The sequence below is a fragment of the Macrobrachium nipponense genome, chromosome 14 (genome assembly GCF_015104395.2).
Source record: "Macrobrachium nipponense isolate FS-2020 chromosome 14, ASM1510439v2, whole genome shotgun sequence".
NCBI classification, from domain to species: Eukaryota; Metazoa; Arthropoda; class Malacostraca; order Decapoda; family Palaemonidae; genus Macrobrachium; species Macrobrachium nipponense.
This window is the reverse complement of record NC_087207.1, coordinates 40,296,115-40,322,827: the sequence shown is the minus strand read 5'-3', so window position 1 is coordinate 40,322,827 and position 26,713 is coordinate 40,296,115.

The window sequence follows — 26,713 nt, the reverse complement described above, 5'->3', positions numbered from 1 at the left end:
TATATATATATATATATATATATATATATATATATATATATATATATATATATATATATATATATACAGGGGGTGGGAAGGACCCCCCCAGTATTCACAAGGTAAGCGTGGACACGAAACGGAAGGCAGACCCCTATCTCTCTCTCTCTCTCTCTCTCTCCAAGGAATCACCCTCTCTCTCTTTCTTTCTCTCTCTCCACCTCTTTCTCTCCATTCTAACAGGTAATGAAAATGAGAGAGTTGCATCATAACATAACGTTTATTTACAAGAATAAACTAAAATCAATTAACTAAGTAATCCAGATCCTTACATCGTACAATGTCTTGAGTTCACCAAAGAAAGTCCACACCCCACTGGGAACTCTGTCCCCCGGCATTTCCAGATCCGTCTGTTCAAAGATACAGAACACATCCGGTAAGTACACACACAAGTTTAAAGACAAAGTTAAATAAATGGTACATCTTACAAGATATCAAACAAGCCATCCCTTTGGCTAAAGTAAAGGATAACACTTACCCATTCCCACCGGAATATCACTCACTGATAAATAAAAACACTTTGGCCATCTGCCATTCATGGCTTCGCCTTCCTCCCCCGAATCTCCGTGCAAGTCTTCCCATAGACTTGGCTAGTGATACATTATGAATATAAGAGGCGCACACGCGCCAATAGACGAATGCACACTTCGACAACGCCTCATATACTGGCTACAACCAGTTTCCAAAGGCACTCTGAGAAGAGTTCATAAACTGTCGTACATTGACTTCCTGAATTAAGCACTTTTATCTCACGCCCATCCCCAGAAACTCATTGATCAGCTACTCTCAGGTCGTCACTCCTGCACTGTTCTCCACATTCCATAGGTCACAGAGAACGCACGAACAATATATTATTAATCAAAATCCCTAGGCCTTACAGATAGCTCGGCCACTATATGCTAGCCCCCCCAAACCCCCGCCTAGCAAATTGCTTATATAATACAAAACACTGGCCGGCTTAAAATAAAATATAAGAAAAACTGCACGTCTCTGGCATTATAAAATAAAGTCTTATCACGCTTTATCTCCCATAACACAAAACGCATTTTCTCTCATATTTTCTGCATTTAGGATTCTTGAATATCCCTCTTCGCTTGTCTGCAAGTAGCTGAACAGACAGTAGCAGGCTATAGCAGGCTGTAGCAACTGTAGGAAGACGGAATGCCTCCCTCATCGTAGAAGGACTCTCACGGCTTCTTGTAGAACCCCAAAAAAACAGGCTGTAGAATTCTCGCGATCACCCATCATGGAAATACTTGTAATCACCCTGGACAACATGGCAGCAACCTCTCGGCACGGCTGGTATGTCTTGCTGGTGTCGGGGAAACGACTTTTGACGTACGTTAGTATGTCAGTCAAGTCTTTGGTCAATCTAAGAAATTAACCCAAACATACTACCTCTATCAAACAATGATCTCAAAAAAGGTCCAGCAAATACTAAACTGGAACGGTTTTCCTCCCAATTAACTCCCTTTAATATGACTACTAAAATGACAAGTCATTATCGCAACTCTCTAAGAAAAAAAAAAACATCAAGTGTTCCAACTCAATTCTCCAAACTCGCACATCAGCACACACACAACTCAGAAATACAGCAACTCCACGGAATTCTGCACTCACATTTCGAACTCGAATGTGCTCACAAGAGAAAAAAAAAAAAAAAAAAAATCGCAATCCCAACCCAAGAAAAAAAAAGAATCACGTAACACCCAGACCCAAAAATGTTCTCGCAAGTTCTGACATTCAAACAACCCACAAAATCAGTAAAAATCTCCAACTTTTAACAGCAAAAACCCCTTTACTGCTCAATAATTAATTACAATGAGACTTAATGTCAAACTCCCATTACTTAAGTAACAACCCTAGAAAAATCACATCTCCCGGTAAAATCAAATCTCCCGTCCAAAAAAGAAATGCTACTTAAGCTCAATCCCCAAATCATATCTCTCATAGGAAAAGGAAGAAAAACAATTAAAAAAAAAAGGATAATCACAAGTAGATTTCCCCAATCATAAAATACATAATACATGTATAATATGCATAACTCCTGCGTTTTTCCCAAGAAATGCTCCATGTAAAGTTATGGAATTTGCCAGAAAGCAAACTCTCACACATGCGCTTTCGTGAAATGCTATAGCCAACATTTCCAGATATTGCAAAAATTCTGATCTATCACCATCAGAGGAAAAGAATCAGCACACGCTCAGCACACGGCTCATCCACATCGCCTGTCAGCAGAAAAATCGCCTGCGGACGCATACTCAAACAGTAGCATAAAATTGTCTAGGTCAGACATAATAAAGTTTGGAAACTCATGATTCTCAAGAAAAAAAAGGTCTAACTGACAACATTTCACAGAATTAACTCCAGGATATGACTAATTGTGTTCAAAAATTTGTCTCAAAGATTATTCTCTCAACATGACTTTTCCCAAATTATATTTCTCCAAGAATAACACACTTGTGAACATAAAAAATGCACACACATCTCCAAATGACTCGTAATGCAGTAATGCCACTTCTCTCTAAATAGTCACGAAATCAAAAAAGAGAACCACAGAAATCTCCTCTTGACTCGAAAAAAACTCCCATAACCACAAAAAAAAAGGGTCACCCGCCCAAGATTAATACCAACTCCATTATGAGACATCATATCAATAATAACACCACTCCGGTTATAAAAATATTTCCTCCATTTGGTTAATAACCAACCCCCTTATATTATTCTCTTATTTCTCCAATAGCCACATGTCAGTAAAAAAAAAGACACCACTCCAAGAATAGAGAATAATCACCTCCATTTCGGCAAATACAAAATATTTACCTCTATTTCCCCAATAACTCCATGTGGAACCAAAACAAGGCTCCAAAATATATCTCCAAAAAGAAATATCAAAAAATGAAATCCTACCTCCAAAAAAATGTGCACTCAAGGCAACTAACTCACATACTCACAAATATTGCCCCATAATCTCCAAATATGTCTCCATTTGCAACAAAGATGGCTGCAAAATAATTGAACTAAACACATAGCTCAAATATCACATTGGCAAATATCAAAAATGGCCAAAAATATATCTCCCATATATTCTCAAATCTCAAAAATAACTCCAAAATAATACTATACCTCCAATTATCTTCTCCCAAAATAATATATCTCAATTATATCTCAATTCTAACTCCAATTCTCAGAGAACTAACTCAATGTTATAGTCAAAAACTATAAAAACTCACTCCATTTAGCATAACTGCTAAAAAAAGGGCAAAAACTCGGCAAATAAAACTGTCTAGAAAATTCTAGAAAAAATCACTAATGTGCCACAAGTCATTATAACAGAATTCCAAACTCACAGTGTCTTAGCAAAGACTTCTCCATATGCACTACGACATAAGCCACTAGAAAACTTAACCAAGTTTCCTATCTCTCACAAAGTTTGTCACAAATACAAACAAGGGTATTGTGCAAGAAAACTCACAATTTCTGGACACAAATATCCAGAGAAAAAATGTAGTGCTCCATTACGTATGCATTCAACGTGCAAAAAAATTCTCCCATATATTTCTCTATAGCATCAAAATAGCTAAAACACGAACACGTTCCCGAACAATGACTCTAAGTCACGAACTGAGATAATATTCACACTAACTGGAGAGAAAAAATAAACTCAAATTCACCCTTGGTAAAAAAAAACTTGTGTCAGCGATGGCTAATTTCCAAAAAAGGAGAAAAGAAAAATCAACGCACTGTTCACTATCTCCCGTAACTCCCACTAGATGTCAACGCAATTATCTGCTGAACTCATAAAAAAAAGAAAAAAAAAACTAAAACAATGTGTTGTTAGTTCTTCCCATAATCACAAAAGATTTCGCCTCCCTTGATAGCATTACGGCACCCACGTATTAGTATAAAAAAAAAAATCAGTATCAGAAATATCATTATCACAAAATCACCAAAAAATTGCTATCATCAAAATCATCAGTATCAGTACAAAAAACATCACCAATGTTAATGCTTATCCATTCTCCAAAAATTCAGCACAAAATTCAGCAAAAGTTCAGCAAGATTCCACACAATTCACCAAGATTCAGTCAGATTCATCAAGATTCAGCAAAACTCATCCCCGTGAATCACTGAAAATATTCTCCAAAGTTACAAAAAACTCAACAAATAATTAACAAAGATTCTCCCATTAATCATCGTAATAATTATCCCCTGAATAATTATCTGTAATAATATAAAACTAATCTCCCATGAAATATCTCAAATCTCTGTAAAACAATTCTCCCGTAATGATAATTATACTTAGGCAAACCTCCCGTGATACATCTCAAGTATAATAATTATTAATAATCAATAATAATAACAACTCTCCATAGCAATAATTCCCTTGCAAAAATCTCAAGTAAGGGTGAAATTCAAAGAATAGCATACAACAGTATTGCTGAATCCTATGACATACAATTTCTCCAGCATGCAACACCATGACATCACCATTGCCACACAACACAGATACAACACCAATCATCGGCATTTCAAAGTAATTTCTCCAACACAATAAAAAAAATAATAATCTGTGTATCCCCCTATATTTGTGTCTTTCAAGGCACAAAGAAACATATAACACATCCCGTGCATGTTAACTACTTTTACCCCTCATTCACGGAAAAGAAAATCTCTTTTTATTTCCTTTTCTCTTCCTCCAAGAGAGAAAACAAAAAATCTATTTTCTAAAAAAAAAGACTCTACGGGCATTTCACTTCATCAACTTATCAATCAGCTGATATCTTAGCATTCAATGTCAAGGCCAAATCCATCTCCAACACAAAGAAAAAAAAGGAAAAAAGGGGGAGTTCACCCACACAGAAAAAAAAATTTGAAAAAAAAAAATTTCTCCCCCCCCCCCCCCCCCCCCCCCCGTGAGAACAACCCCTCAGTGAGCGGCAGAACAGCCCAAGGCATACAGCAGTATCCCCCATCTCCCCTTGAACAGTGTCTGAGGACCCCTTCCCAAGGTATACACTAGTACCCATCCCTGCACTATCTCTCGAGGGAGGCTAGTGGTACCCATGCAACTAACCCCCCGAGGCAGGCCATACTCCCCTTGGCAATGCGGAAGGCGCCTCTCTGCAGAAACGTGCTGAGCCCGTAAAATTGTGGCCGCTCTGTGTCTCTAAGAAGCCAGATATGATTATCCAAGCACAGTTCACATGCATAAAAAGAAAAAAATACACTCCTATGTTTTAAACAAAGATGAATGCATACATCTATTACAAAACACGTGCAAGTAAAGAAAACACGTCACCATGGGGGCCAAAGACAAGAAAAATTGTTGACCTCTTGAACCAATCCCATAACCCTGAAATATTTAAACAAAACCCTCTCCCTTCAAAACATAGTTTAACACTCACCACTCCATAATGGGAAAAAAGAACTCGAAATTCTTCGTAAAACGCGGCAGTGATATATGTATTAAACACAACACCCGCACGGGTATCTCGAACACTCGCTCATTGCACAAGCAAAAGTCACACTGGGTGCGCTCACTGCTTCTGGCTGACTCCCTGGGAAAATGCTGAGTCCCATAAAAATCCTTCCCTCCCTTTAGCACAGTTAACAGACAGATATTTTCTCATTTTTTTCATCTACTAAGTAACTGAAACAATAACAGTTTAACGATTTTCCACAATCCCACAAAGCTTTGTCGTTGAAAACTATCGCTAAGTCACGACCCCTTTTTATTTTCTAACTGGCCACCCATATCTCTACATTGGATTCCTAGGCATAGAAAAGCAAGAAAACTTTTATATCCCCTCTTTAACCGTCTGCCACCACTATAACATGGGGGAAGGACCCTCAGTATTCACAAGTAAGCGTGGACACGAAACGGAAGGCAGACCCCTATCTCTCTACTCTCTCTCTCAATCCAAGGAATCACCCTCTCTCTCTCTCTCTCTCTCTCTCTCTCTCTCCTCCACCTCTTTCTCTCCATTCTAGCAGGTAATGAAAATGAGAGAGTTGCATCATAACATAACGTTTATTTACAAGAATAACTAAATCAATTAACTAAGTAATCCAGTCTTACAGTACAATGTCTTAGTCACCAAAGAAAGTCCACAGCCCACTGGGAACTCTGTCCCCGGCATTTCCAGATCCGTCTGTTCAAAGATACAGAACACATCCCAGGTAAGTACACACACAAGTTTAAAGACAAAGTTAATAAAATGGAACATCTTACAAGATATCAAACAAGCCATCCCCTTGGCTAAAGTAAAGTAACATTACCCATTCCCAACCGGAATATCATCACTGATAAATAAAAACACTTTGGCATCTGCCATCATGGCTTCGCCTTCCTTCCTCCCCCGAATCTCCGTGCAAGTCCTTCCAATAGACTTGGCTAGTGATACATTATGAATAGAAGAGGCGCACACGCACATACGAATGCACACTTCGACAACGCCTCATAATTACTGGCTACAACCAGTTTCCCAAAGGCACTCTGAGAAGAGTTCATAAACTGTCGTACATTGACTTCCTGAATTAAGCACTTTATCTACGCCATCCCCCAGAAATCATTGATCAGCTACTCTCAGGTCGTCACTCCTGCACTGTTTCTCCACATTCCATAGGTCACAGAGAAGCACGAACAATATATTATTAATCAAATCCCTAGGCCTTAACATATATATGATATATATATATATATATATATATATATATATATATATATATATATATATACACATATATATAGATATCCTAGTACCCTTAATATTACTAATAATTACCTAACAGATGTGTAGGTATGTGTATGGGATCTGCCACATACATCCATGCAAGAACTGGAATGAAGGGTGACAATTAAACCCCTAGATTCTTTAAAATCCTTTATAATAAAGATATTCAGACATCAACATGATAGCAGTGGGAAGCAGGTCCATGCTTGTCACTACAATGACCACTAAACAGTGACTGATTATGCACAAGGCGGAAAAAAAGCAGTGTTGACACATCTAATACATTGTTGCCACGATGCATAATGAAAGATAGTGGTCTCACAGTACGTGCAATTGGAAATATAAATGGAAACATAAATATCATTCTTCTACAGAATAATAATAAAGCAAATGTAGATTAATATTCATAAACTTGTACATAATGTAAGTGATATACAGCATAACATTAGAAATCTATACACCTCCCTCCCCCTTTACGCTCGTAGCAGTGTCTCGAGCGGAACATTAATTCCTCTGAGCTAGTCGAGGTGAATGACGAGGGACATTGGAGGTTCGAGTGATGGCTCTCTTTCCTGGCCAGAGCAAGGGGACAGGGCAGGGACTTGGGGAGAGGTGTCATCACTCATATTAGCCACTGGGCGTAATTGTCTTCGGTTTCGAAACCAAACACAACCACTTGGAAGCGCACACTTCATACTTTCTTGACATTCCGTGGCCCATCACGATGCCAACCTTGTCCCATCGAAGTGTCGTTGCATCCTGTATCCTAACTCGTTGGCTGATGGTGAGCTTGGGTAGAGGGCAGGCATGAGAATTGTAGAGGCTCATGGCCTGGTCGGTTTGGGCAGCAGTACGACGATCGCAATCTTCAGTCTTAGTTTGCCACTCCTCTGTGAATGATCTGGGGTGAGGCCGGAACACAAGTGCGGAGAGGATGGCCATAGAGAATCTGCGCAGGGGAGCGTCCAGCAGGGTTTGGTGTATTCCGAAGCTCCAGCAGTCCTTTATCAAAGGCTTCACAATCTATGTTCCCAGATGGGGAGCTAGTCTTGATGATAAGGTGTTTAACCATCTTTCACTGCAGCTTCTGCATGTCCATTAGCCTGAGGGTAATGTGGAGAAGTGATGATGTGATGAACTCCCCAGCGGTCAGCAAATTACTTGAAGTCATGGCTGGAAAATGGGGGTCCTCCATCAGTTCGTAAGTGGAGTGGAAGAAAGCACAGAACATTCTTGTAACTCTGGCTGCAGTTGTGTCACGTCCACAGGAAACAAACAGGCCAGGCCTGAAAAGCTAAAGTCTATCAGCAATAACAAGGAAGGATTTTCCCATCCCTGCTACATGGAAGAAGTCAAACTGACACACTTTTGAAGGGCTGGGATGGATGGTCGTCTCACATGTAAGGTTCTTGTCGCTGACTAGGGAGAAGCTGTTGGTAGGCCTCACAGCTTTCTACTTTACTCTTGATATCTGCATTGATCCTGGCCAGAATACTGTCTGCCTTGCACGACGTTCCGAAATAGCTTCAATTCCTCGGTAGCTCATGGAGTCGATCAAGGGGTGTGTCTACGGAGGGCTGCAGGGATGACGATCCAGGGTCCATACAATACTAACTCTCCATCTGCATAAAGGTTGTCCTGCAGCTTCCAAATATGGGAGGGCGGAAGCATGGAGATCGTAGCAGTTGGTAGGAAAGCCGTTGGAGTAGTGTGAATGGGACGACTGTAATCTTGATCCTGAGATGCGGCCATGCGGATTTCTTGTAGGGACTTATCTTCTTCGATGATGGGTCCTGTTGCCTGGTCGTCAGTGGAAGTGGCAGTGCTTTGGCAACGAAACGGCCTGACATGTGCAGTAGAAGTAGTGCACTCTTCTTCATCTTCAGGTGTGGGGCGACTGGTTGGGGAGCGAGACAGGGCGTCTGATATGCAAAGTTGTTTCCCTGCATGTCATACTGCAGTGAAGATGTAGGAGGCCACTTCCATCCTGAGGCGTTGAAGGTGTGGATTCTCAATAGCATCCAAAGTGTAGTGATTGAGAATTGGTATCAAGGGACGATGGTCAGTCATTAAGGTGAAATGTTGAAGTCCAGACAAGTATAGGTGGCACTTAGCTATAGCCCAAGTGACTGCAAGTAGCTCCAGCTCTATGGCGGCGTAGCAAGTCTCTGTATCCGTAAGGAAACGAGAGCCACACTAGACGAGACGCATCTGTCCTCGGCCATTATCTTGAAGTAGGGCATAGCTGAGACTGCATAGGTGTGAGGCATCTGTTTGTAGAACCACAGGCAAGGCAGGATTGAAGGGTGCTAGGACAGGTGGTGAAGTCAGAGCTGTCTTGACTTTCTTAAATGCTCGCTCATGGTCGGGCGTCCAGACGAATGAGTGTTTAGGGTTCATAAGTGGGCGTAGGGGCTGTGCTGCTGCTGCGATGTCTGGAGTGAAATCAGCAAGTTGATTGACAAGACCCATAAATGACCTGATGTCTGTGACATTGGATGGTATAGGGAAGTCACGTATAGCTGATACCTTGTCGGGGTCTGCTGCAATACCATCGGATGATAAGACATAACCTCAAAAGTTAACTTTAGGGGCGGCTATAGTGAATTTCTCCTTGTTGAGGGTGATGCCATATTGACGGCACCTAGTCAGCATTTGGTGCACATGTTGTAGGTGGGAAGGGAGATCCTCGTCGGAAAGGAGGATGTCATCTACAACCTTCACACAGTTGGGAACACCTTGTAGTGCCATACCTCCACGGAGGCAGTATGCATCACCTGTTGCTGAAAATCCCATCGGGCCACGACAGTGCTGCAATCTTCCATACGGAGTTATAAATGTATTCAGGTGGCGGTCCTCTTCTGCCAACTCCATTTGCCAATATCCATGCAGGGCATCCGCTGTGGTGAAGTACTTCGCATTAGGAGAGATGTTGCGTACAGCATCATGGGGAGTTGGCGATGGGTGTGTAGGGTGGGCTACCTGAGAATTTAGATGGGTGTGATCCACAGTGATGTGCACACCTTTGTCCTTGGGTACCAAGACCATAGGATGACACCATTCAGAGGGTTCGTCGCCTGCTGGTCTGATGATTCCTTGTTGCACCAAGGAGTCAAGTTCTTCTTTCACTTGATCTCTGAGAGCGAACAGAATGGGCATGGGTGTATGTACAGCGAATGGTGTAGCACCAGGTTTCAGGTGAATCCTCATTGGAGGGCCTGCCATTTTCTTTAGTGGCTGGGTTTGTAGATCCTTCTTGGATATGAGGACGTCACTGAAGTGCCGAAGAAAATAGTCCTTAATAGCTGCGGGTGACGTCATGGCGGAGGCAGGAAACTGAGCGCATCTGTTGACATGTGTTACCTTGAGGATGGGCTTCGGGAATTCTGGTGACAGTATGGCGAGGGCTCAGCAATATTCACGGGAGAGAAGGGGAGTCTGGATATCCTCATGAACATGTATGGTTGCTGAGCAAGACTTGTTGCCAAGACGAAGTGTTGCCTGGAAGTATCCTACAGCCGGTATCATGGGGGGATCTATCAGCTGTCATGACGTCTGTCATGGGTGGAGGTTCAAGCCTTGTCCGAGGTATGCAGAGTGCATCCAAATGTATGGTGCCAACCACTGTGATGTCCACTCCTGTATCAGGGATTAGCGGGAGATGTGATGATATATCGCCAAATGACAGAGAGACAGTGACTGGTGTGGGGGACTCTCTATCCAAGTTATCACCCACGAAACTGCAGCTGGGATTTGACTTAGTAGGGGGAGGTGAAGCTGTATACCCAGTTTGACTTTTCTTGGTCGACCTGCACATCTTCTCAAAATGTCCCTGTTTCTGGCAGGTCTTGCACTGAGCTTCCTTAGCAGGGCATTTCTGAATGCGGGGCCAATGACCCGTGCGTCCGCAGTTATTGCACGATACACCCATGGCTGGGCATTGTCCAGACTCGTGTTTGCGAGAGCAATATTGACAAGGGTCACTGTTAGGAGACTGGTGAGAACGCTGGTCAGGAGATCAATGAGAAGTCCTCTTCTGTAGATGCTGGTTTCTTCTTGTATGTAGATACTGTACTGACCTGGCTTGGAGAAGATGCAATGGCTGATGCAGTCGCACGTGTAGATTTGTAGGAGCAGCAGCATGTCACAAACTCTGCGAGGTTAGATGAGGGTTGGAGGGGGATAAGGCGTTGTATTAACCATCTGCAATTGCCGTTCAGTGCAGGAGGTGGGGTTGCCAGTGCATAAGTCCACTTCATCAGCAAGATCCTTGATGCGTGAGTAGTAGTCTGCAAATGATTCTTCGACAGCCTGTTTGCAGGACAACAATTCCCTGCGTCGTAAGGCTTCATTTCTGAGGCTGCGAAAATGCTTCTGCAGTGTATCCAACACCTCTGTAAGGGAAAGTGATGTGTTGGGAGGGATGCCCAGTGTATGCGTAAGCAGGCGCTGGATGTCCAGGGAGATACAAGTTCTCAGGTGAATCAGCTGGGAAGTTTGCTGTAATCTATCAAGTCCAACTAATGCTGCATAGTCCTCAAAACGGAGTCTCCATTGGTGAAATGCTTGATATGTTGCATCTTGTTGCAGGAGAGGTGGGGGATGAACCGTAGGCTTGCTAGAAATTGTAGGTCTACGCTCTGAGAAGCCAGGGGTTGGGGGAACAGGTGTACTAGGAGGTGCAATCATGGGGTTAGGTTGCTGGGGTTGCAATGCCGCAATCTGTCCTGATAGCAAGGAGAAAAGAGACATGAACCGCTGGTTGTCTTCCTGTCTTGCTTGCTCCATCTGTAGTCTGAAATTCTGCTCCTCTTGTTTTCGTCGGTCTTGCTCTTGCATGCTGGAAGCCTGCAGAAAGTGTATAAGGTGAAGTATGTCATTATTCTGGTCTCCTGTCCTATTGGGAGTCAGGGGAGGAGGGAGAGTGGTGCTGGTATCTTCATCAGCAGTGGGGAGGTGCACAGGTACCTCTTCTCTATCAGACCCTCCGTTTGATCCTCAGCCTGATCGCTGTCTGATCCTCTGTCTGGGAGGCCGCGAGCGAGTGCCTCGGGCCTCAGTCACCATCGATGCATGATAGAGGGAGGATGTGTGGTGGGTCTCCCGAGAAAACAGGCGCTAGAGTTCAAATGTGCTGAAGAAAGGTAGGAAAGGACACTTTAATATAATGCAACACAACACTATAACACACTTTCACTCTAACCCTGCACTGCACAGACACTGTATCAATCTTGGAGACACTGTATCACTCTTGGAGACACTGTAGTAAACTGTCGTTGATATCATGAGTCACTGTAAGGAATCCAATGTGCGAGACGAGAAGTAAACGGCAATGGCAGTTGTCTTCTTGGAGTCCTTAACGTAAGGTTGCTCACTGCGCCATGTGTGGGATCTGCCACATACATCCATGCAAGAACTGGAATGAAGGGTGACAAATTAAACCCGTAGATTCTTTAAAATCCTGTATAATGAAGATATACGGACATCAACGTGATAGCAGCGGGAAGCAGGTCCATGCTTGTCACTACAATGACCACTGAACAGTGACTGATTATGCACACGGCGGGAAAAAAAGCAGTATTGACACATCTAATTACACTGTTGCTACGATGCATAATGAAATAGTGGTCTCACAGTATGTGCAATGGGAAATATAAATGGAAACATAAATATAATTTTTCTACAAAATAATAATAAAGCAAATGTACATTAATGTTCATAAACTGTACGTAATGTAAGTAATATACAGCATAACATTAGATATCTATATAGTATGGTGTATGGACCACCATTGTCTCTCAGAGTCCCAGATGTAAACAAAGTGAGATAATGCTTCTTCTTGATGGGAGAACACTCATATCAAACTTGGGTAACAAAACAGAGAAGGAAAAGGCAGGAGCAAAACATAGTATCCTTAGGTAATAATATACCACAGCCATAAAGAGGAGATATACCTTAATTCATGAATTATCTAGTACAAAAATAAATGCTATCTCTTTTGAGTAATTGAGGGAAAGTAATCGATAAAAGGAACTGATGTAATGTATTCCATTCTTAGGATGATAAACCAATTTTGCCATTTTATAAACCAGATTGAAGCATTATGTCCTCTTGTTATAATTTAGCTGGACATATGCCATTACTGGCTCATGCTCCGTCGACAGGCCGTATATCCATGTCCTGCAAAGAGTTTTACAAATCCACTAAAAGATTTCAAGATGAATAATTTCTTCAAGACTCGTAAAGTGATGAGAAAGATTAGAGAAAACAGAAAACACTTGGCAGTTAAACACATTCGTAACTTTATAATTCAATATTGAAACCAATCTCCATTCTGTTTGTAGGGGGACTTGAGGAACAGCATAATGTAACTTTTGACAACTATGTCCAAATAATGTGGAAATTCCTACAAAATATGCCTGGACTCCTACTGACAAACCAGTCTTGGGAGTTGTGTTGACTTTTTATTTCTCGCCAAAAGGACTGTTTTTGTTACCCCTTCATCCAATCAGAAGCTCTCTTTCAGCAATTATCCTTACACCTCAAATATCGGATTGAAGTGGAGGATTAATTTTTATACAAGTTCGAAGATGATTCTATTGAGACCGCTTCTTTGGACACTTATGCAGTTACTGTGTTATGAAGAGCACATGGTTTACATGCCTGATATTTTAAGGAATATGAGTGTGGCTAGGGCGGCCCTTGTAAGCGATGCACATCAGAATCCCTCTACTGGTATGATAAATGGGTGAGGAGTACCGCAGGGTTCACTGCAAACAAAGAAGTTAGTGAAAGAGTGGAAGATAAGAGCAGGTACGTGGAATGTAGGTACTCTAACAGGAAAACTGAGGGAGATAGATGTGATGGAGAGGAGGAGGATAGATTTCTTGTGTGTGCAGGAGACTAGGTGGAAAGCGAGTGGAACTAGAGATAGGAAATGGGCATAAGCTATATTGCAGTGGGTCCTGATAGGGAAGAAATGGAGTTGGAATTATAGTTAGTAACAACTGGAAGGAAAAAGTGGTAGAAGTAAAGAAAGTAAATGATAGGCTTTGAAAGATTCCAATAATAATAAGGGACAAGGTAGCAAATATAATATCAGCATACGCTCCTCAGGTGGGGTGCCAAGAGCAAGAGAAAGAATTATTTAGACAAGAGTTTGAACAATGAAAGAGGAGGAGAAACTAATAATAGGAGCTGATATGAATGGCAGGGTGAAAAAAGAGAAGAGATGGTATATGAACAGGTATATGAAGGCCATGGGTATGGAATTAGAAATGAAGGTAGGGATTATTTATTGGAGATGGCTCAGAGTTTTGAATTGGCCTGTATGAACACATGGTTTCAAAAGTTACATAAGTAACTTGATAAGTTATGAAAGTGGAGTGCATAGCCAAATAGATTACATCCTGGTTAGAGGAGCCGACAAAAGCAATGTGACAAACTGCAAAGTGATCTTGGGAGAAGCTTGTGTTAAACAGTATAGGTTGGTTGCGATGGATTTTAAAATGAGAGGTAAAAAACCCAAGAAAAGAAAGAGAAGATCTAGAATTAAGATTTGTGACCTTAAAGGAGAAAAGGGGAACACAGAATTTGGACGGTAACAGAGTGGGAAAAATCTGGGCAGATATGAGAGAAATATGTGTGGGGGAAGCAGAGGAACTGGTAGGAAGAACCATTTAAGAACTGGAAAGTAAGGCATGCACAGGGTGCGGAGGTAAGGTACAGAGAAGAGGAAAGAGAGGTGAGAAGGAGGGTAGGTATGGCTATTGGAAGGGCAGCAGAGCAGTTGAATGAATAGGAACAAGAGAAGGGGAAAACGATATCTGTAAGATTTCAAACTTGAGGAAAAGGCTGAAACAGGATGTGGGTAAATTGATGTCATCAAGGATAGTGATGGAAATATATTGTACATGGATGAAGACATTAAGAAGAGATGGCGAGAGTATTTTGAACAACTGTTAAATACTGAAAATGGGGTAAGCACAGAGGGTGGAGGGCGATACAGGATACAGAAGTGAAGAGAGCATTAGGGAAAAAAGAATGGTAAATTACTAGGTCCATAGGAGTTCCAAATTGAAATGATCAAACTACTAGTTACAGAGAGGGAGATTTATTAAAAGTGATATGTGAAGAGGAAGGGCATACATAGTGAAGATTACAGAGGTGATAAGAGAGTCCCGCTTGAGATGGTATGGCCATGTGTTGAGGATGGATGACGAAGAGAAAGTGAAGAAGGCTTGGGAGGAACCTGTTAGAGGAAGAAGATTGAGGAGACAGAGAATTAGATGGTGAGATAAAGTGAAGGAAGATATGGAGAGAAGAGGTTTGGCGGAGGATGATGCCTGTGATAGAAGGCAGTGGAGATAGGCGCATCAGGCAACCGACCCCTTAATGTAGGGATAACGGTGGGAAAGAGGAAGAAGAAGAGCACATGGTTTAGGGGGGGATACAGGAATTACGTAGAAGAAAATCAGTGATGATTAAGGAATGGCCATGAATGGAAGAAACTAGACTTAGTGGGTATTTTTGCTGATACTTTGCTAGTTCATGTTCTTAACTTGATGTGAAAGTACATCAAAATGTTCACAGACAAAAAAAAAAACATAAGAGGATCTGCTAACTGTGTTACCAGTTATCTAAGCAGAGTTTTAATGAAGGCAGCTCTTGAAATGAAGTAGAAGATTAAGGGAAATGCATTTTTACTAAATTTTTTCGTTTATTATATGTTTGTATATGGAACGAAAACATTAGATTTAATGTTCATTTCCAAGCTTTCTCAGTCTTTAATGATTTATTCAAATGCAGATGTGTTATTTTGTTTGGCAATTCATTGTACACAAACCGGATATATTTCTTATTAACCCTTAAACGCCTATTGGACGTATTTTACATCGAGATAAATTGTCTGTCGGGTGCCGATTGAACGTATTTTACGTCAACATAGAAAAGTTTTTTTTCGCGGAAAAATACTTATAGGCCTACCAGCCAAAAACTTTTGAATCACGCGCCTTGGGGGATGCTGGGAGTTCACGGATCAAGGTGTTGTTTTGTTTACAATCGTTACGCAGGCGCACAAGCGCGAATTTCTTTCTTATCGCACTAAAAAGTATCAGTGACACATCTCAGAAATTATTTCGTCACTTTGACATAATTTTTGCACCATTTTAAATTAGCCGTTACATGGAGTATTATATATGAAAATGTGCGCAATTTAATTTAAAATACAACAACAAAATAATCATGATTGTAGCTTTTATCAGTTTTGAAATATTTTTATATAAATAACGATAAGTGCCAAAATTTCAACCTTTGGGGTCAACTTTGACTCTACGGAAATGGTCGAAAAACGCAATTGTAAGCTAAAACTCTTATATTCTAGTAATATTCAATCATTTACCTTCATTTTGCAACAAATTGGAAGTCTCTAGCACAATATTTCTATTTATGGTGAATTTATGAAAAAAAAACTTTTCCTTACGTCCGCACGGTAACTCTTCCGAAAAAATCATACGTGCGATTGTCGTAATGTTTGCACCATTTAAATTAGCCACTACATAAAGTTTTATATATGGAAATGTGCGCAATTTCATGCAAAATGCAACTAAAAACAACCCATGGTTGTAGCTTTGATCAGTTTTGAAATATTTTCATATAAATAACGATAAGTGCCAACATTTCAACCTTCGGTCAACTTTGATCCTACCGAAATGGTCGAAAAACGCAATTGTAAGCTAAAACTCTTATATTCTAGTAATATTCAATCATTTACCTTCATTCTGCAACAAATTGGAAGTCTCTAGCACAATATTTCGATTTATGGTGAATTTATGAAAAAAAAAAACATTTTCCTTACGTCCGCGCGGTAACTCTTCTGAAAAAAAATCAGAAATTTTTTTATACGATTGTCGTAATGTTTGCACCATTTTAAATTAGCCGTTACATAAAGTTTTATATATGGAAATGTGCGAAATTTAATGTAGAATACAACAGTAAATAATTGAAGGTTGTAGCTTTTCTAATTTTCGAAATATTTGCATATAAATCACGATAAATAGAAAAAAAACCACGTTCGGTCAACTGTGACTCTACCGAAATGGTAGAAAAACGCAATTGTAAGCTAAAACTCTTACAGTCTAGTAATATTCAGTCATTTATCTTAATTTTTAAACAGATTCAAAGTCTCTAGCATAATATTTAGATTTATGGTGAATTTAAAAAAAAAACTTTCCTTCCCTCCGCTCGCGGATTCTCCGCCGCAATGCGTACGTCACATTCTCGGAATATTTGCTCCGTTTCATATTAGGCGTTTCATAGAGTTTTATATATGAAAATATGCGCAATTTCATGTAGTATACAAAAAAAATAATTGAAGGTTGTAGATTTTCTAATTTTCGAAATATTTGCATATAAGAAAAATACATAAAAAAAATTCGACTTTCGGTCAACTTTAACTCGTCCGAAATGGTCGAAAACTGCTATTGTAAGCTAAAACTCTTGCAGTATAGTAATATTCAATCATTTATCTTCATTTTGAAACAAATTGGAAGTCTCTAGAACAATATTTAGATTTATGGTGAATTGTTGAAAAAAGTTTTTACGTCCGCGCATTACGAATTCATGCATCATTTTGTGATAATATTTTCTCTGTGTTGCTTTGATTGTTTTACAATGTGTTATATACCAAAATGATCGCAATTTAGTGTAAAATACAACGAAAAAAAATTAACTTTTTAGCTTTAACCGTTTTGCTCACAGCGCGATTTGAATACAATTATATATGAAATTTTGTTTTCGCGCTATCATATATGGCATTATTTATATATGATAATGATATTTTTTTCATTTCTGATGGTTGCATACTAAACTTCAGGCAATGACAAAAAAAGGAGCAGAGCCAAAAATGAACTCTTAATCTTGAAAACTAAGCGCGCTGTGATTTTTTGAAAAAAATATTTTTTCCTCTTTGGTGCTCACTCTGAGACCTCTTCGGCACACGGGAGACGATTTTTATTATACCCCTTCGGCGTTTAAGGGTTAAGAGGCGTGGTTCACGTTACATGGTAAAATGCTTTTTATTTTATTTTCAGTTATTGTTTGCTTTTAGTCATTTTTGCTACTTAAATAAATACTGTGAAAACTCGTAGCAATGCATGCTGATTACATAAAATATTAATAAAATGATTGAACAGTGTTACAATTACCTTCAACAATGAAGCTGGGTAAAGCTGGGCATTCGCTTGTGTCTGTTTGTTTGTTTGTATGCCTCTCTGGCTACAAGTATTTGAAAAAGTGGTTGATGGATTTCAATAAAACATTTTTCGGTGGGTAAGTTATGAACCAAGGAGTAATTGATTGGATTTCGAGAGGTATAAAAATCCGTCTGTGGAGCCAGGATTTGTCTTAATTCCAGTTGTTCCAGTTCTAAGACATTTAAGACATATTTGTCTGAACTGCAGACTTTTAATATTTTTAATAATTACCTCCAGGTAACAGATTATGTATTTTTTCACCATGAACGATTCCTCTTCCCTCTCTGCTACATTGCGGTGCAAATAATGTAAACAAAATATTATATGTGATGTTGTAGCTACATTTTCTCATGTGCGATGAATCTGGAAATGGGCAAAACGAATGATGGAGACCTGAAATTTTCCAATTATATGGAATTTTTTGGAAGTTAGTTAAGGCCTAACCACACTAAGAAACATTGTTTGCAAACAGTTTCCAAACGGTTCGCAAACAGTTTGCAAACAAAGTTTGCAAACACGTTTTACCGCATATTTGTTTCTCATCCAGAACAGAAAACATTTAGTGTTTCTATATATATATATATATATATATCTATATATAATATATATATATATATACAAGTATTAATGTATCATATACACATGTACAATGGATATATTTATATATATATATATATATATATATATATATATATATATATATATATATATATATATATATATACGTATACATGTGTGTGTGTGTATGTATGGTGTATAAGTGTATATATGTATCTATTTTCAATTCCGCCAGAAGCAAGTCAGCATGACAAGCTCCATTTTCTAAAGACTTCCTCGCGATCTCTTTTTCTTTCTCTTATCCCTCCTCGAGTGATTAAAATAGCCAAGTAAAATACAGAGGCTACTGCACCGACAAGCATCCTGCCGACAATTGAGGTCTGGACAGGAAACGTTGTTTGCAAACAGTTTGCAATCATTGTTCGCCAACTTTGCAAACAATGTTTCCTAGTGTGGACACGCCTTTAGGGGCCTTATGTACGATTTACTTGTAAGTTTTACAGATTAAGTGCTACAATAAACAAGTATTTTGTATTTGTTAATATAGAATAAAAGAAACTACTTACTGATAGCGATATCCTAGAATTCTCTATAGTTGAGAGGCTTTCTGGCAAGTAAAAGTGAAATTTTCTGTATTGGGTTTACTCCTTTATTCAATTCTTCGGCGTTTGAGAATGAATGTTAAAGTAACTTTTGCCTAGTTATTGTAAGCTACCTCACTTAGTAGTATCACACACATTTTTACATATACGTACATACGCAAACATATATAAATCTTTATATTTATATACACAAACACATTATATATATATATATATATATATATATATATATATATATATATATATATATATATATATGGTAAAGAAGATCAAGGGCAGGAACACAAAGAGATTCACATTATGCTTTAATCCTACGTTTCGTGACAACATCGCCACATTTTCAAGGATTTTTCTACAAAATGAAGTATATGTTAACATAAAATAAGAGCTGATCACAAGATCCAATAGTTGAAAAGTAAAATCAGTTTAATGGTAAAATTACAACTCTCATACTTAAATTACATGCACACTTGATTAAAACAGACCAGAAGTACCAAACAACTTACAAATGACGAGAAGAACATTTAAAAATCTGGGAAAATATGTGGGATCTACCCGGCGTCTTCTCAGGGTCAGGGCCGATTCCCATCGGGGCGTTAGTTACAGAACTGGGTGTAAATTATCTAACCCTGAAACATCTTATATAAGGAAGCACACTATTAAATGTAAAGCTACAGTCAAATACGAAGATTTTAAAATTTTTGGCCAAACAAGGGAACCCAACGAACTGTTAATTTTGGAAACTCTGAACATCAAACTACGAGTTCCAACTTTAAACAACCATTCCTCTGCTGTCCCATTGTTTTTAGCCTAATTATTCTGTCATTCCTTGTGCCTCTTGACGTTGTTTACTTTTAGTGTGTTTTTATCTTTGATGCTGAAAGGTTGGTTAAGTGTTGATCTGTTTTTGGCTGTGATTTTGTGAATATATGACTTTTACTTTTTATGATATTTGTTATTACTTTTATGTTTGTGTAATTTAGCTGAAATTTTTAAATGCTCTCGTCATTTGTAAGTTGTTTGGTATTTCTGGTCTGTTTTAATCAAGTGTGCATGTAATTTAAGTATGAGAGTTGTAATTTTACCATTAAACTGATTTTACTTTTCAACTATTGGATCTTGTGATCAGCTCTTATTTTATGTTAACATATTATACTTTATTTTGTAGAAAAATCCCTGAAGATGTGGCGATGTTGTCACGAAACGTAGGATTAAAGCATAATGTGAATCTCTTCGTGTTCCTGCCCTTGATCTTCTTTATCATGTGAATAAACGCCCTGTACGTCTGACCATGTGGTTGTAATATATATGTATATGTATATTAATATATATATTATAATAATATAATATATATATATATCTATATATATATATATATATATATATTATATATATATATATATTTTATATATATATAATATATCTATATAAACATATTAGCTTAATTAAGTGTGACGCCAATAAATCTATCAACATCTGACGTTTGGGGTTTATTGTACTTACATCCCTAGTCCGGTATTTTTTAAAGATTTTTATTGTTGTTGAGAGTTGAGTGAATTACTAACGTTGCTGTGTTGGTAGAATATTGATATAACAAAGTTATTTGCGTAATATCGCTATGCTCAGTTCAGTACGTATAGGGCCATATCGAAATCTCGGTGTCAGACTAGCCAAAGAAGTAAATGAAAATATTTAAATAAATAGAAAATATGTTAATAACACATGTATGAGCTGCATGCTGGTAGTCTGTTAATCTTGCGACTGCAGACGGAAATACGTACCTTTGTTCGCAGAACCCGTTACGAACGAATTTACGATCGCATTTGGGAGATAAAAGGATTTTTGGCGTAATAAATGTTCTCTTAATTCTTTCTTTTGCAGACGACGGAGCGTCCTCAATTTCGCCAGCGGGGTTCTGGTGACCCATTCTGGTTTGCGGCCAAAGTAATCGGCTTATTCACTTAATCACTTCCAGAAAGACTGGAGCTTTCCTCGACTGGAAATTTGATTAATTTCAACAGAAGAGACCCTCTCTATAGGAGAGAGAGAGAGAGAGAGAGAGAGAGAGAGAGAGAGAGAGAGAGAGAGAGAGAGAGAGAGATTTTAAAGTCAGCTATTACAATTGGAATGATCCTAATTATTCTCAATTAAGTTGATTAGTCTCTTTTGCTGTCGTTCGTTTGGTTTCGTGCTATGAACAAATTTAGTTAATTTTGTTGCAAGTTTTGTTTAATATCTGATGATAATGACTTATTCCTAAATTAAAATTTTTCTTTACGGTGTTTTGCTTATTTTTTAATATAACTGCAAAATCTTCTTACGTGTGTGGCCTTTGTTCCTAACTGTTTTTCAAATTAAAATCAGTTGTTCTTTTTTTACTTGGTTTTGTTGTGGTATAATATGATAACCAATCAATTAAACTGTCAATCTGGTTAAGTCTTTTCTTATAAGAATACCTAATGCTCAGTAAAATTCCGATATCGCTTGAAACAGTTTAGTCTTGAAACAGTTTAGTCTTGAAACAGTTTAGTCTGCCACGAGAAATTTGAGTGAAGTCAGCGAGGACGACCGAGCTTTGTGCATCACGTTTCGCTCGTGAGGGAGCGTGTGTCAAACAACCATGGCGAAGGGTTCGAATGGACGAAGTGGTCAAGTGGCAGAGTGTGGTGAATATAAGAATAACTTGAAATCTTTAACCTGCGACTCTGCTTACCTTTCGTGTCCAGCTATGAACGAGTCCTTTTCAGTATTGGAATGTCGCTTTTGACATAGTTCTAAATTTCTATTGATTATAAGAACTGGGGATGAAATATAAATGAATCAGTCTACACTGTAGTACCATCCTTAAGGTAATATTAGAAATTTTCTAACATAGATTTTTACTTCCAAAAGCTGAATAACTAGCTAAATAGAAATATTTGGCACTCACGAGTATCAATTATGTGCGGCAAATTACGAGAGACAGGCCACACAGATGAGATTCACTATTTGAAAACTCAATTTTTTTTTTCGTGTCAATACGATTGCACGAAGAACACTTTCATTGCTTTACAGTAACACGTTCTAGGACAGAATAAAGCCAAAGCATTTCCCTATTGAGTAAAACGCTGAGAAGGCAGCTAAAGAAGAAAGGAAACAGACCATTAAAAAAAAAGAAAAGAGAGAAGGGTTGCTCGGGACCAAACTGCTCTTTTCACTGAGACGTCCACCAGGGCTTTAACCATAAAGAAAGTAGAGTAAGGAAGGGACTTTACGGGCTGCTCTGTGAGCAAGAGCCCGTGCTGACACAAGGTCAGCTTAATCAAAAACAACTACAAGGAAGGGGTCCAGACGGAAAGCCCCGACTCTTACAACGTTCAGTACCGATCCAAATATTTGGATCAGAATACTTTCATAATGCACACATATTTCGGAGAGAAAGAGAGACTTTGGCCCCGGGCTGGATGATGGCCAGTCTGAACGTGGAGTTTATTTCCAGTAGACTATCGTTGTGGCACCAGACCATTCGCTCCCATCTTAACAATCAAACAGGTGCTTCACTTCTATCATAAAAGATGTTTGAACACTCTCAACAAACTAAATATTTTGTCATCTAGAGCCTTTTATTGGTCACCAAGATGTTTCTATATGAGTAGCAATAATAGGAATGAAAACATCTTCAGCAATTACGCAAACGGAGACAATTGTTCAATAAATTCAAGACAGACTTTGGTGTCGCTGGTTTGCTTAAAATTCCAGGAAAATGATCATAGAAGAATTGGATTCGGTACAGAATAATGAACCTAAATAAATACAGATTTATGAATCCCAAGGCATAAATGCCTAGACCAATTATAAAAGTTACGAACTATAAACAAATACTAATCAATCCAAGTCTAAACAAGTTTTGACGAAGTCTTTAATCATTTTATTTGGTACCTATTGAATTCCATTCGATCATTTTTCATCGCTATAATTTCAGTGACACTGCGTGGCTGACTGGCCTTTTCGGCTCTAGTTCCAAGAATACATCCACCCAAAAATAAAAAGCGAATGGAACCGACAAACAGAAACAACGAGTAAACTAGAAGCAAAGAATAAAAGAAGCTTAAACAGCAACATCTATTCAGTCAGCCAGAGCTTATTCTTGTACACTCGACTGTAATCCCGATCCAGAAAAATTACTTTTCCCCAAAAATAAAACCACGTTCTTGAACTTGGGATGTAATCCTTATTGCATGCTATAAATATCTGCGAATTCTTCATATGAAAATATCATAGCGTAGATTGGAACACTGGCGCCACTGGAATGAATTAAGATCGCATTGTCTTAAGGATCAATAGTATATTAGACACACAAACACACACACGCATACACGAGCGCACACACACACACACACACACACACACACACACACACACACACATATATATATATATATATATATATATATATATATATATATATATATATATATATTTCTTGTGGTACAAATTCATTTCTCGATGTGGTTCGGATCCCACAATAAGCTGTAGGTCCCGCTGCTAAGTAACCAATCGGTTCCTAGCACCTGAAAATATCTAATCCTTCGGGCCAGCCCTAGGAGAATTGTTAATCAGCTCAGTGGTATGGTAAAACTAAGATATACTCAACTTATACATATATGTCATACATTGTATATATATATACTATATGATGATATATATATATATATATATATATATATATATATATATATATAATATAGATCTTTTTGGCTCAGCGAGAAACCTGAGTTCAATCCCACAGAGGAGACGTGACATGAACCTTTTTCGTGAAGCATCAGTTATAGCTTATTTGATCTAAACAGTGAAGTATGATCACGGTTGGTTATTGTCGTCAGTAGTGACGACGCCCAGGTCGGAGGAGGACACAGGCTAGTAACCTCACCTTGAGGATACTACTGAAAACCGGAAGCTTTAAGCTGTTTCCCCTGACAGTGGATGGCTCTATAGGAAAAAACAACGTAAAGGACAATGCCTTATTCAGGATTTAAATATTGGCTCGTGAATGCACTCCAATTGCTGGAAGATAAGTTGGTTTCTCCGGAAGTGACGGATATATCATTCTCCTTCCCATTATAATTAACTTCGAGAAAACATACAAATGTCTTTCGTTGACCTGGTTTCCCTAAGAGGCTGCTTTTATTGGTGATATAAATGACTTTTCTTTCGGTTCCATCCCGTTCAACTTACAGTCATTTGCTTTAACATCGCTAGTTTCTCTCTCTCTCTCTCTCTCTCTCTCTCTCTCTCTCTCTCTCTCTCTCTCGTTTTAAAGACAACGTCGGAAATGAGCTAATTGCTTTTAACCTTACAGTGCCTTTGTGACTGCGTGGGCCGGATAGACTTTCGCTCAAGGCAATGTGTTTTTCGGAAATGAAACCTCCACGTTCCAACAAACTTCTCTCCGCGCAAGAAGGTGAAGGAGACAGTTTTGAGATTCGTCTACCTTTACGATTTTCTGTTAGCATATGAATCTAAATGACATAGATATGTTTTAAAAAATCAGTTAAGTTTAACGAATTTCTTTTCGCTTAAGAAATGCATTTACAGGAGACCGTTTTTTTTTTTTTAAATTATCTATTTTGAGAAGCTTCTTTTCTCACAGGAACTGTAATGACACAAAAGTATGTTACGAAAAATATACAAATTAATTCTCTATATTCTATCATATTTCTTTTTGCTGTAGAACTAGACATATGTCATAAAGTTGTTTTTCAGGTAACATTTTTTTTTCAAAAGAAATAAAAAGATGAAGAAGTATATTTTTAAGTCGAAATAGCTCTACATTTTAGCAAAATAATTTTTCGCATAAGAACTGACATAACATTAATTTGTTTTTCAAAACGGAAATGTAAATCACGGATTACTACCACGCCCCTCTGGTTCCGTACCTATCAGTTTATGCAAAATGGGCGCCTTGTTGAGTACTACCAGCCCCTGGGGGATGAATGTAAAAACATAAACAAAACATAGTAGATATCATAAACATAGAAAAGACATATATACAAACAAAAACATACAGAAAAGGAAGGAAATATCCCGGTCGGTGACTGGCAGGAATCAGACCGCCGTCGTTTTGTTCAGTTTTACCCAAGGAAATATCTACATTTTAAATTTTCTCCGTAGAAACTAGTATGGCACAACATACATTTTTAAGAAAATAAATCTCGACCTTTTAAAAAGAAATATATCTTTTTGCATCTGAACTGGAAAGGCTCATAAATTGGGAAAGAGACCAAAGTTTTCAAACATGATTGAAGTTATATTATCATGACACAAATTGAAACTTTAGGAGTAAAATGCCTTATATATATATATATATATATATATATATATATATATATATATATATATATATATATATATATATATATATATATATATATATATATATATATATATATATATATATATATATATATATATATATATATATATATATATATATATATATTTATATATATATATATATATATATATATATATATATATATATATATATATATATATATATATATATATATATATGTGTATGTATGTTATGTATGTAGTATATTATACTATATACACACGATTTAGAATTGTGATAAGACATACCTCTTCGTCAGGATGATATGATAACTCACGCATTTTACAAAACTTGCTGGTTTATTTTAATTTTTTTCATTGCCTGATAACACAAGATCGAGTAGAACACCCACTGATAATATACAATGTTCCACAATTGGTAAGAACAGGGCAGGTCAGCCAGCTTTATTTGTAATTCTTTATTTTGAAATTGTGTCTTCTTCCTGTCACCCTGGAATGTGTTACCTTCGAGAAACTGTATTCTGGGAAATGTTTCCAGAAATATAAATCAGATGAATCAAACCCCATCAAAGACATTGGGAAAATTATTCTAGAGCACATGGAACACAGATTAATAGTAAACATACCCCAGCAACCTCAAATATGAGCAAACTTGGAGACATTTAGGAAGAGATTGCATGAATGACAAAAAAAGATGCCAAAAACTCTTAAGCTAGAAAACTAGTAACTGACGCGAACAAAGGCTTAAGCTTTCGTGGTGAAGTAAATTCACAATTGTTGTTTCTTACATCAAAACGTTTTTCGTATAAGGGAAGTACAACGAAGTCTGGATAGCTCATGTCACATAATTCATGCCTTGGAAGTATCTCAAAGCTAAGATAACCAAACATGCATCGAGAAAATGATATGGTAATGAATTCCGTACTGACCACAGTGTGCCCTGGAAATGATTGACATCCCCGCAGATACAGCAATTATCATTTTAGTTTAATTTTCAAGTTGTTGATAGTATTTTCATACCAAGTATGCCTTGACAAACCCCTTGGGAAATTCGGGAATAGTATTCTAAAGTGAATAGCTCTCCTCAAAAATGGATGCAGTAGCTTACTATTTAGCCAATCTACATATACAGTTACTGAAGAACTATTGAGAAGCACATTTTTTCTTTGTTTTTGGTTTAAATAAATGTCCT